Here is a 13242-nt window from a genome sequence, read left to right on the forward strand (position 1 = left end):
TAATTAATAATATTTGAAAAATCCAACATGAGGGCTCTGGATCTGATTTATTAGACAGCAGGAAAATAACAGGTTTTTATTATGCTACAAAAGAGCTCAAACCACTCATTGACTGTAACTAGGCTTGCTTGGAGTAGGAGCGGAAATTCTTCAGCCTAAGCACAGGGACAGACTCACCACCATGAACAAGGTAGCACAGAGTACACAGACAAATGTCTTGTAAGACAGAGAACAGAGAAATCCACGTACTAAATAACATTTGCACAATGACTGTCACACATCCCTCAGCGATGGGATAAGCATGTGTTTGAAGGAAGCAATCAAAGCTTTCCATAGAGAAACCATGTTCACGAGATGATTAGGTGATTTGGGTTTTGTTTCAGCGTCTGTCACTTGGCGAATGAAGATATCATATTCAGGATGTTCCTGTGTCATCCATTTCATACACATATGATGATGCTATTGCAAGCATGGTCCCATCATTACTGAAGGCAAGTGATGCGATGCTGGTGGGCTACCGATGGAATTGGCACAGTAGCTTCTTGTTAGATGGATTCCAAATATTTACAAACCCATCAGAACCACCTGTGGCAAATGTAATGTGGATATTGTGAAAAGAAATAGCATTGAAGTCATAGCAGAGCATCACAAGGCCCAATAGCTATACCCTTATGAACACATAAGATGATGCTAAGTGAAATGAACTCCATGTTATGGAAACAGTTGTAACTACTTTCAACGTCCTATGTGTATCTGTAGATTCTATTATTGATGATGTTCTTGTATCACCTTCCTGTGGTTGTACCTACACTATCTTATCTGAGTATATTAGAAACCGAGTATACTGGTATTGGAAGTAGGAAATTGAAAGGGAATACCAAATTTGAGAGACACAGGGTAAAAAAAGACAAACAACTACAAAAAGCAATACTTGCAAAACTGTTTGGTGTAAGTGAACTGAACACCTCCGTGGGGGGGGGGTGAAGGGAAAGGGGGAGGCGGGAGGGGGGTATGAGGGACAAGGTAACAAACTGTACAAGAAATGTATCCAGTGCCTAATGTATGAAACTGTAACCTTTCTGTACATCAGTTTGATAATAAAAATTTGAAAAGAAAAAATAAAAAAGAAATAGCATTGACTGGGCAAATCTGCTCTGTATGATTTTCTTTTAGCCTGTGACATTTCAAGGCATACTTCTTCTTCTGCACCTCAAGGCTGGGGTCCAAGTACTGAACTGCCACTTGGCCTTAATACATAGCCCTGCGTGTTGGGGAAGGGCTGGATGCATCCAATCTGGTATTTCAGGCTGGACTCCCTGCGCTGCTGCACAAAGCCCACCTTCCCTAAGTCCCTCACTAGCACTCTGCGGCCCGCTGTGCCCACAACCAGCAGGTCTCCAGACACTGAGAGGCTGCACACATTTTCAGGCTGAGAAAAGGTTCTGGCATTACAAGGAGTTCTGGGATCCCACAATTTAACTGTTTGATCCCAACTTCCAGTAACCATCACATTCACTTCCTGACAGTATTCAACACATCATGGGTTCAACAAGATTTTCTTGATCAGTATTCAGATCATGCATTTTCAAGTGATGATCCAACCCTCCACTCCGGGCACGGGTTGGACCGTAGAAGGCGCAGTCCCGCACGGTGCCAGTGTGCATGGGGTTGGTGGGCACATCGCAGAGGCACACGGAGGTGGGAGGTGTTGGGGCTGAACTTCACCAAAGAGATGCCATCCTCGGGTGGCTAATTCAGCTTGAACTCGTTAGAACCTGTCATCTTGGGCTCCCTTCTGAAATAACGTCTCAAATTTCCAGCCACTGCAGCCGCCTCCTGGCTTCCTTCCGAACCAGGAATCCTGATTCTTCAGAACTTTTCTTTCATCAAAGTTGAACCATGGAATAATAAAGGCTCTATTTCCTGGATGCTACAACACCACATCATTCTATGAATTGGTTTCAAGAAGTATAGGGTCATTGTCAATTTTAAGAAATAAAGAATTTGATTTCCAGGGGTTGGATTGAACTTGAGCTTTCTATCAGGGTTTTGGCTTGTTCCATCCTATTTCTATAAGGCACAGAAGGTGAGAGTGTGTCTACCTGCAGCCTTGCTGCTAGTCTTCTCCATAATGTTTTGCTGTCTTAAAAAAAAAAAAAAAAGAGGGGAGAGGGGAGCAGTATTTAAACCTCAGACTATAAATGGAAGTTCCCAGTCATGATTATTTAAAAATCTCAAACATTTGAATTTTCGGTTGATTTGTCTTCCTTCACAAGATCTTTTTACAATATTATATAAGTATTTTCTTCAACAAATGTTAAGTTGCTATTAGATAACAGGATCAAAAGCATTTCTACCAAGCAAATAATTATTGTAGATTGGCAAGTAATTAGGACCAAGATGCTTATATACTCCACTCAATCCTCTGTAATAACCAGTTTTGTAACTTTGAATATTCAGCTCACCCTCTTTGCCTCAACTTTTTTTTTTTTGAGATAGTCCTAATGAGTACCTAAACTAGTCTTGAACTTGCAATCCGCCTGCCTCAGACTTCCATTTGTGCTACCACACTTGGCTGTTCCACTCACTCCTTTAAGTCCCCCTTCCCTACTGGGGTTGGAATTCAGGTTTTTGGATTTTCTAGGCAAACATCTATCACTTGAACCATATCTCTAGCTGCACTCCCTTTCTTATCTATAAAATGGAAGCAATAATACATCATAGCACCACAATACTTTGTAAAGTTCCTCCTGTTGTACAATAGTTTTTATATGCATAAAAGCTCAAAATCAATTACCCTTTTGCCATTATTAGCAATGAACAAGCCCATAATGTTCTGAAGATTCTAGTTCCGATGCTGTTTGACCCTATTTGATTGCGGTGGCAGCTGCATACTTCATGTTCTATCATTTGCACAGTTACATGTTTATGGAATCATTTCCTTCAATGTCTCTAAGCATTGTGGAGAAACAGATTATTTATTCAAATGTCCCTGGCCAGTAAGTATGACTGTGACTCAGAGTTGATCATTACCTGTTGCTTTTAGATCTCTGTTTTATTTCTTTTTTTCCACCTTCAATTTCTTTTGAACTAGCTTACGTTGGATATACACAGGGATTTCATTGTCAACCTTCAAGTTAAACTGCCTATTAAACATACCTTTGTGGTAAAAATTCCTTTTTCCACCTCCTTTTTAGAGATACAGGTATGGCCTATTATTTGGCTATTAACCTAAAACACAACACATATCAAATGTGAAAACGACTGTAATTCTAGCTACTTCAGAGACTGAGAACTGAGGATTGAAGTTTGAAACCAGTCTGGGCAGAAAAGTCCGTGAGACTCTAATCTCCAATTAACCAGCTGGAAGTGGAGCAGTAGCTCAAGTGGTAGAGTACTAGCCTCGAGCAAAAAACACTCAGGGACTGTACCCAGGCCTCAACACACACACACACACACACACACACACACACACACACACACACACACTTCTATTTTTCTCTTATTGACTATCTACTATGTTTAAGTACTTAGGTACTTGCAGTATTTGTTAAAATATAATTTAGGTACAGTAATATTCACTCTACAAGATCTTCCAAGTAATAATTATTACTCCTTGAGGCAGAGACAGAGTTGACTGATCATATTTATTTACTGCTTTAAGTGAAAAATATTTTTTTTTTTTGCCAGTCCTGGGCCTTTGGACTCAGGGCCTGAGGCACTGTCTCTGGCTTCTTCCCGCTCAAGGCTAGCACTCTACCACTTGAGCCACAGCGCCGCTTCTGGCCGTTTTCTGTATATGTGGTGCTGGGGAATCGAACCTAGGGCCTCGTGTATCCGAGGCAGGCACTCTTGCCACTAGGCCATATCCCCAGCCCCTAAAAAATATATTTTTAAGCCTTCTCATCTATATGGAATCTTCTAACAAAGTGTTGGGAAAAAAACAGCTACTATCAAGTCAAGTGATTTGATTCACATCAATTAAAGTTGATTATGTTTTTAAAGAGAACATAATCTTTCTCTCATATTGCTCCTTCTCAAAATGTAAATTTTTGGATTCACTTTCCATAAACTCAAATCATCAACAGTTTCCTATCCCTGACCTTCAGAATTTTAGCCATGGGTAGCAAGGGGAAGCAGTGAACATGATTTTTTTTTGTCATGGACTTGAACTCAGGGCCTGAGCACTGTCTCTGGTTTCTTTTTGCTCAAGGGTAGCACTCTACCACTTGAGCCACAGCGCCACTTCTGGCTTTTTCTGTTTATGTAGTGCTAAGGAATCGAACTCAGGCCTTTGTGTAGGCTAGGCAAGCACTCTACTGCTAAGCCATATTCCCAGCCCCTAATCATATTAACCTGCAGTTTTGAACCCTTCTCTCCTACTATGAATGGTGATAATAATGGAGGAATAAAGAAAACAGGTATTTCCCTCAGGTCCTATTAATTCTTCTCTCTGACTAGAGCTCAGCAAGGTGGTGCTCCAAGGTCAGGTTTCTGTGGCACTCCTGCAGGTTTGTGTCTGTGACTTTAACTCCCATATTTAAAACTGAGCCACAGATTTAAGACTTTTGTCTTCAACCTGTACAGCTATTGTATTTTCAAATAGCATTGGTCATTTCCAATTATAAAAGTAATCCTTACTGTTCTCAAGAAATTTAATTGGAGGTTTTGATGGCCCATAACACAATTACAATCTGCTCTAAAATATAAAGAAGGCTGTTATACGCTTAAATCTATGGCACAAATTTCCTTTTTATTAAAACTCATTTGCATTGGGTGTGATGGCATATGCCGGTAATCTCAGAACAGGCTAGGCTGAAGCAGGAGGATTCTGAGCTTGAAGCCAGCTGGGTTGCATAGTGCAATGCTGTTTCAAAAAGCCAACACCCAAACCAACAAAACAAAACAAAACCTCATTCATTATTTTTAAAAAATAAATAATAGAAATTAATTTCTCACAATTCTGAAGGCTAGAAGATCAAGGAGCTGGCATATGTGAGCCAATTTTCAACTTCCAAGATAGTGACTTATTGCTGTATCTTCTGAAGAATACAACTACAGTGACCTCACATTGTGTGAGGGCAAAAGGAATGGAAGAGATTATGACACTCCCTTCAACTTCATTCCATAATCTTTTAATGAGAGTGGAGTGTTCATGACTTAATCACATCCCTCAAGACCCCACTTCTCAATAACATCACATCAAGTATAAGGTTCCAGCAGAACAGTGTTGAAAGGCCAGATACATTCAAATCACATCTTACTTTGAAACAGGAGGGTTTACAGTTTGACTTCAGTCAAAAGACCTCATTGGAGAGAAATGAATCTGGCAATATTCCTTCTTCAGCAGTTAGACTTTGGCACCAAAGTACTTAGAACCAAGTTACTAATTATTAACTGCACAAATTAATGGATTTCACTGTAAAGTTTCCATATATTCATATATTTTTCTTTGATTGATCCTTTCTATCCTCCTTTCTATACCTTGTGTTTCCTTCTCCTTCCAAAATGGTCTTCACTTTCTACATCCAGGTTTTTTTTCTCTCTGTATCTTTTTCTTTCTATGTCTCTGTCTTTGTGTCTGTCTTTCTATCTGTGTAATCCCTATTTGTGTGTATATGTGTGAGTATGTGTGGCTTTCTGTATCTGGCTTATTTTACTTAGTATGATATTCTCCGGTTCCATCTATTTTTTTGTGCAGGTGACATGATTTCATTTGTAGGTATGGCTGAATAACAATCCACTGTGACCATAAATGACATTTTCCTTATCCGTGTATCTGTTGATAGGCACCTTAGGCTGGTTCTATACCTTAGCTATTGTGAATAGTGCCACCATAACCATGAGTATTGAGGAGCATTGTGGTAAATGCAAACCTTAGTAAGATCCTGTCTCAAAAAAAAGCGGTATGTGCCTGCAACTCTAGCTGCTTATAAGGCAGCAGGATGAAGACCCAAGCCACCTTGGGTAAAAAGATGAGACTTTATATGAAACCAAACTAAAAGGACTTGCTTGGGGTATGTCTTCAGTGGTAGAGTACTTGCCTAGCAAGCACAGGCTGTGAGCTTATTACCCAGTACCACCAAAAAAGTGAAAAAGTAAAGGCAGATAGTGTCAGAATGGACAAAAAGACAAATTTAAAACTCATCAAGTACATTTTAAATATAATATCATGGTTGGTTAAAAATAAAAGAATGGAAAAATACGTAATATAGACACTGTTCAAAAGAAAGCTGAAGCCAGGTACAGGTGGCTCATGGCTGCTGTCGTAGCTACTCAGGAGGCTGAGATCTGAGGATTGTGGTTTGAAGCCAGCTCTAGAAAGAAAGTCCATGAGACTATCTCCAATAAACTACTTAGAAAAGGCTGGAAGTGGCGCTGTGGCTCAAGTGGTAGAGTGCTAGCCTTGAGCATAGCTCAGGGACAACACTCGAGCCCTGAGTTCAAGCCCCAGGACCAGCAAAAACAAACAAAAGAAAAGAAAAAAGAAAAAAAAAGGAAAACTGAGTAACTAAATTGAGCAAATTAAACTTCAGAGAGAAGAAAATTACTGACAGAGACATTACATAATTATGAAAGAGTTAATTTACTAAGTAGACAACAATCCTAAGTATCTATGCAACTAACATCAGAATTCCCCATCCATTAAGCAAATTTGATAGAAGTAGACATCATGTACATTGATAGAATAAGTAGAGAGGAAGTTATCAAGGTTATAAAACTAAAAACTACCAATAACCAAACCAGGCTTGGTTACGTCAGTAATCCTAGCACTTAGGAGGTTGAGTCAGAGGGATTATTGAGTCAGACTGGGATACAGAGTGAATTCTGATTAGTTTGGGCTATGATCTCATCACAAAAAAACAACTAATCAACCAGACAAGCAACAATAACAAAAAAAAATCCCAAACCCAAAGTTACCACGAACTAGCTGCATATTGTTGACATTCATTAACTCTACCAAACAACGGGGAAATGCCCTTGTTTTAGAGTGCAAAAGGAATGTTAACCAACATGGATAATAGTCTGATAAGACAAACATCAGGAAGGTTTTGGAAAATGGAAGTCAACAAAGTACATTTTCTAAGTATGGAAAATTAAACTAAAACCCAGAAATCTTGAATTTTAGCTGGCAAAGGCAGAGGATATTGTAGATAAAATCTTAGGTTCTAGATTCAAATAGAAGTAGACTTGAATATTGTCTCCATTATTCAGTTCCCTCCCTCCCTCCTTCCCTCTCTCTCCCTCCCTCCCTCCCTCCCTCCCACCCTCCCTCCCTCCCTTCCTCCCTCCCTCTCTCCCTTCCATCCTTTCTTTGTGCTGTCCTGAGGCTTGAACTCAGGGCCTGAGCTCTATCCTTGAGCTTTTGTGCTCAGAGGCTAGTTTTCTACCACTTGAGCCATAGCACCACTTTCAGCTTTTTCTGAGATTCTTGTCTCCAACTGGCCATCAAAAAGCCAGAGTGGAGTTGTACTCTTCAGTGAAAAAGCTAATGGATAGCTTCCAGGCCCTGAGTTCAAGTCCCAGTACCAACACCTAAAAAATATAAAGGTCCAGTGTAGCTCACTGCAACAGTTTACTGAAATGTCACCCAGTTGTCAGTGTGAAGGCATATTCATTGTAGATGACATTGAGGCTTGAGGTCAAATTTTGCCTAGCAATGGACTGTTTTCTGAAATTGACTGTAATGGCTACCCTCTTCACAGCTTCCTTTTGACCAATTCCTTTTGCTGATGAAAATGGGAACCAGGGTTGAAAGAGAGAGAGAGAATTCACTCATTTAATAAATTATTGTTCAACCTTTACTTTGTAGTAAGTACTATCTTTTTTGAGAATGGGTAAACAGCAGCAAAATGTATGGTCTAAAGAGGAGGCAAATTTAATTCATTCATTAATTATAATCAAGGTATTAAATTCTGTGACCTCTGATGTATAATTCTGTAGACGCAGAAGGCTTTGAATTCAGTCTCCCTTAGCAGTTACTATTCCTGTCCACCCTAGTAAGTGCCAGGTATAGAGAGCAAGAATATCAAAACAGGCAATTAGGGTGGGAATGAGCCCTAGTACATTCGTAGTGGTGTGCTAGACCCAGAGAAGATTTGAACAAACTGTTATGAGCTCATCTCTCATATCATCTTCCACATTCAGAGATGCCCAAAGACCAGGATTCCAAAATTAGGATCTTATTCGTCTTTTCAAGTAAACATGCTTACCAGCTTTGCTAATGATTGTATAGTATTTGTTTCAAGCTGGCCTGAAGGAAAAGGCCTATGCACAAGCATAGTAGAAAAGTAGAAAAAGATTTTATTGTAAGAAAGCTATTTTATAATTAAAAGACTCTAACTCTTCCATGGAGCTCCTAATAATAAGAGACAGAGATAGAATTCAACAAGTGAAATGGGAGTTACATAAAATTTCATGCTCAGCATGTTTAAAAATGGTTTTGAGATTAGAGCAGAAGGAGCTTGACTAAAAAGGAACTTCAAACTTGAAAATAACTGACTTCTTTGAGGAGAAGAAAGACTAGGTTAGGACCCTTGGGTAAATGATTACATAAAGACCAAGAAGTTAAAATTATTATTAGTATTATTGTTATTCACTAAACCACAAGACTTCACAATTTGCTGTACAGTGGCAATTATATATATTGAGAAGGTATTGTCAGTGAGTTTCATGGAAGGTTTCAAATAGCAAGATGAGATTTTTTTTTATGGTGAATCTCCAAAGCTCTAAAAGCAATGGTCAAATCCATTAATTTGAACACCATTTTCCTTGTGGATTGCATAGGACTGATAATGGAATAATTCTATAGCCTAAAGCTATTGATATAATTAAAACTAAGATTCCTCAAAGGAGAACTGAGGACATAATATATATAGATAATGTCTATAAAAGTGTCACTCAACTGGGTACAGTGGCTCACAGCTGTATTCACAGGCCTCTGGGGGCTGAGGGAGGAGGATGGTGAGTTTGAGGCCAGGCTGGACTACATAGCAAAACAGTGCTCAAAACAACAACAAAGAAACAAAATAAAAATAACAAGACCCCACCAAAAGAAATATCGTAAAAACCTGCAAAAGTTTACCCCAGCTTTTAGAGCTACTACTCCTATATAAGGAAATAGTCAATTATTTTATGTTAAGTATGGTCATACCCTGAGATCTTGTTCTCTGGTTTAGCAAATTTAGACAAGTGATTAGATCATTAGTTCTGATCAACAAACCTGTAAACTTTCACTTTTGTTTTATTTACATGTATAATATGATCCTATTGTAAAAGATTATCTAATCTGTAGATTTTTTTTTTTCTGTAACCTTAACAGACATTAGTTTCTTACAGCGTGGAGGAAGATTTTCCTGAAAGTGGAGGTGTGGCTCAAGTCTATAAAGCCATATGAGAATATAAGGCCTTGAGTTCAAACTCCAGTACTGGCACAGACACATACACACACACAAAAAAAAAACAAAAACAAAGCAAAACCAAACTCACACACACAAAGAATGAAAGGTTTTCCCTATCTAACTGAACAGCTGTATCTGTGTTAAAAACTTAACCCACAGTGCAATTGTCTAGGGAGATGAGCTCTAGGGGGAGATGTTCCAGTTGTGAACACTGCTATCATGAGTAGATTAATGCTATTACACAAAGGGAGTGTGTGTGTGTGTGTGTGTGTGTGTGTGTGCGTGCGTGTGTTTGTTTTTGTTTTTACTTAGAGGGGACATAATGTTTTTCCCAGCCTACCCTTGGGCCAGAGAAATCACTGATAAATGTTATTCTAGGTTCGTATATGGATGTTCAGACAGCTGTCTAACGTGATTTAACTGAGCATTTTTCATCTTTCAGGTGGCAGAAATTCACTCTGTGGTTAGTAGAAATTCTACTTTGAATTTTTATCTTGTCCCAGACTATGTGGTGTGGCTGTCTTGTGTAAAGCTGGTTAGTAGCAGCGAGCTCAGCCTGGTCAGTCAGAAGCTCACAGGGACAAAGCAGGAGTCAGACTGTGGTGCATGCTGCTCAGCCATGGTGTTCAGGAGCTTTGTGTATGAAATGCATTTTCCATTTCAGGTATTTTCAACTCATGATGAATTTATTGGAATGCAACTCGATTTTAAATCTAGGAGCATATATTTATATATAATCATATATAAACTGCAAATATAAATTAAGCTATATACATAAAGTAAAAAATTACTTATCTACAAACTCATACTGTGTAAGCACAATGAAATGTATTTTCATACATTAAATGTATGTATGGAAATGTCAGAATAAAGCACCTTACCTTGTATAAATAAGAAAAATTAAAGTATGTGAACACTTTACTGAAATACACATAAATAGATTTGTGTATATAAATATAAAAGAAAATGCTTGAGACTGTTCCACACACTCAATTTACATACTGACTTTTAAAAACTATCATGAACATGTTTCTATTCCATAAAATAGATTTCTACAACATCATGGTTCTCATTTGTTTGTTATTTTGAACAGGTGTTGGGATTCACTCTTGCTTGGCTTTTTCATTCAAGGCTGGCACTTTATCACTTGAGCTACACTTCTACTTCTGGATTTCCTTGGTGGTTAATTGGAGATAAAGAGTCTCAAACTTTTCTGTCTGGGGTTGGCTTCAAACTGGTGTGTGTGTGTGTGTGTGTGTGTGTGTGTGTGTGTGTGTGTGTGTGCACATATATACAAATATATGTATATGTGCATATACACATAAACACATACATTCTTGTACATATGCCAATACATATGTATAGAAAACATATATGTGCATAGAAAATTCTATAAAAGAAAGTAAATTTTTAGATGCTTTGTTGTATCCTTAAAACAGTTTTCTGAAATTTTACAGTTAATAAGATACTGTCAGTTTAAAAAGTTCGGCCAGGTTCTGGTGGCTCACACCTGAAATCTTAGCTATTCAGGAGGCTGAGATGTGAGGATCACAGTTCAAAGTCAGCCTGGGCAAAAAAGTCCATGAAACTCTTATCTCCCAAAAACTACTCAGAAAAAGCTGGAGTGGTGCTGTGGCTCAAGTGGTAGAGTGCTATCCTTGAGCACAAAGAATATCAGGTACAAAAATGCCCAGGAATGGAAAAAAATTTTGTTCAAGTGTTTGTTTTGGCAGGACATATACTAAAATAGGAATGATACAGAGAAGATTAGCACAGCTTCTGAGCAAAGATTACGTGCAAATTCATAAAACATTCCATAATTTTTTCAAAATGTCATTATAGCTGGGTGCCAGTGATTTACATCTATAATCTTTGCTACTCACAAGGCTGATAGGCTTCAAACCATGATTCTCAGATCTCAGCCTCTTGAGTAGCTTCAGAGGTTTCTGAGAGCATGATCCTAGGTACAAATCATCTCTACTCCTCTACATTTATATCACAAGAAAAAATATTGCAGGAGAGTCAATGTCTTTTTAAAAGACAATTAAAATTGGAAATAGCCTAAATCTCCATAAATAGGGATTATTAAATTATATCTCATAAACAAGTTAGGAAATAATTATTAAAAATGATATTGACATAGCTGGACACTGGTGGCTTACCTGCCTCTAATCCTAGCTACTGAAGAGGCTGAGATCTGAGGATTGAGGTTTGAAGTTAGCCCAAGTAGAAAAGTCCCTGAGACTCCAATTAACCACAATAAAGCCAGAAGTGGAGCTGTGGCTCACTTGTGGTAGAGTGCTAGCCTTGATCAAAAGACGCTCACAGAAAGCACCCAGGCCTTGAGGTCTAGCCCCAGGATTGGTGCACGCGCGCACACACACACACACACACACACACACAAAATGATATTGACATACAAAGACACCAAGAAGTAATTTATGCAATATAATATAGTTTAATTTTAACATATACATGGCTAGGAAAACAGAAAGATACTACTACAAATTAATAAACCAGGCTCTGGTGGCTCACACCTGTAATCCTAGCTACTCATCAGGCTATGAGGATTATGGCTTGGAACCAGCCTGGGCTTCAATGCTGAGACTTGTTGATGAGACTCTTATCACTAATTAACCACAAAAAAATGCTGGAAATGAAGTTGTAGGTCAAGTGGTAGAGTGCTAGCTTTGAACACAGAAAGCTCAGGGACAGTACCCAGGCCCTGAATTCAAGCCTGAGGACCAGCATGTGCATGTGCACCTATTAGTAGTTATTATGGTTAAAATGTAGTGACAGTAATTTATATTGACTTCTTTCTACATACTTACTTTTTATCTTTTTGTCTAAAGGAATAGGGATTTATTTTATTATTTTGTTTTATTTTGCCAGTGCTGAGTCTTGAACTCAGGGTTTCCTGCTTTCAATAAGCTTTATGACTCTCAGCTAGTATTATTCCACTTGAGCTATGCTTCTCTACTTGTGGATTTTTGCTAGTTATTTAGAGATAAGAATATCAAGGAGCCAGGCACCAGTGGCTCATGCCTGTAATCCTAGTTATTTAGGAGGCTGAGATCTGAGGATTGCCATTGGAAGCCAGTCTGGGCAGGAATGTTCATGAAAACCAGATGTGGCACTGTGACTCAAAGATCTACCCTTGAGCCCAAAAGCTGAAAAACAGAGCCCAGGCCCTGTGGTCAAGCCCCGCAAATGGAAAAAAAAGATTGTTAAGGATTTGTCTGCCTGGGGAAAAGCTGAACCTAGACTCTCTGATCTCAGACTCTTGAGTAGCTAGGGTTGTTGATGTGAACCCCTGGCACCCAACAGAGAAAATTTTAAAACAATATTCTGAAATAAAAATCAGTACCAGTGTTTCCTCTCCTCTTCAGAAGCTAGATGTAAAATCTGGGACAGAATAAATTATATAGGACTCTAGGCATTCATACACAGTGAGACCAAAGGAGGATATTAAGGGAAGGAACCCAAAGGCATAATGCCTATGTGCCTCTGAGCTTATAATATAACATTGATCAAAACAAATCCCAGTGGGCTGGGGATATAGCCTAGTGGCAAGAGTGCCTGCCTCATATACACGAGGCCCTAGGTTCGATTCCCCAGCACCACATATACAGAAAACGGCCAGAAGCGGCGCTGTGGCTCAAGTGGCAGAGTGCTAGCCTTGAGCGGGAAGAAGCCAGGGACAGTGCTCAGGCCCTGAGTCCAAGGCCCAGGACTGGCCAAAAAAAAAAAAAAAAAAAAAAAACAAATCCCAGGAAATGGAAACAGAAGGGTTATTTTCTTTGTTGTTATTGTTTTCTTTTCTGTTTGTCTTGTTTGTTCA

The 13242-nt window shown here is 38.9% G+C and overlaps 1 non-coding gene and 1 pseudogene across 1 annotated transcript; one reads left to right on the plus strand and one right to left on the minus strand.

Moving 5' to 3' along the window:
* Positions 1 to 273: 273 nt before the first annotated feature.
* LOC125351118 lies at positions 274 to 1844 on the minus strand (annotated as a pseudogene).
* Positions 1845 to 11120: 9276 nt separating this feature from the next.
* On the plus strand, positions 11121 to 11225 carry LOC125352149. The gene has a single exon (XR_007211140.1). It is a non-coding gene; the product is annotated as a U6 spliceosomal RNA (small nuclear RNA).
* The last annotated feature ends 2017 nt before the right edge of the window (positions 11226 to 13242 follow it).

The sequence above is a fragment of the Perognathus longimembris genome, chromosome 5 (genome assembly GCF_023159225.1).
Source record: "Perognathus longimembris pacificus isolate PPM17 chromosome 5, ASM2315922v1, whole genome shotgun sequence".
Lineage (NCBI taxonomy): Eukaryota > Metazoa > Chordata > Mammalia > Rodentia > Heteromyidae > Perognathus > Perognathus longimembris.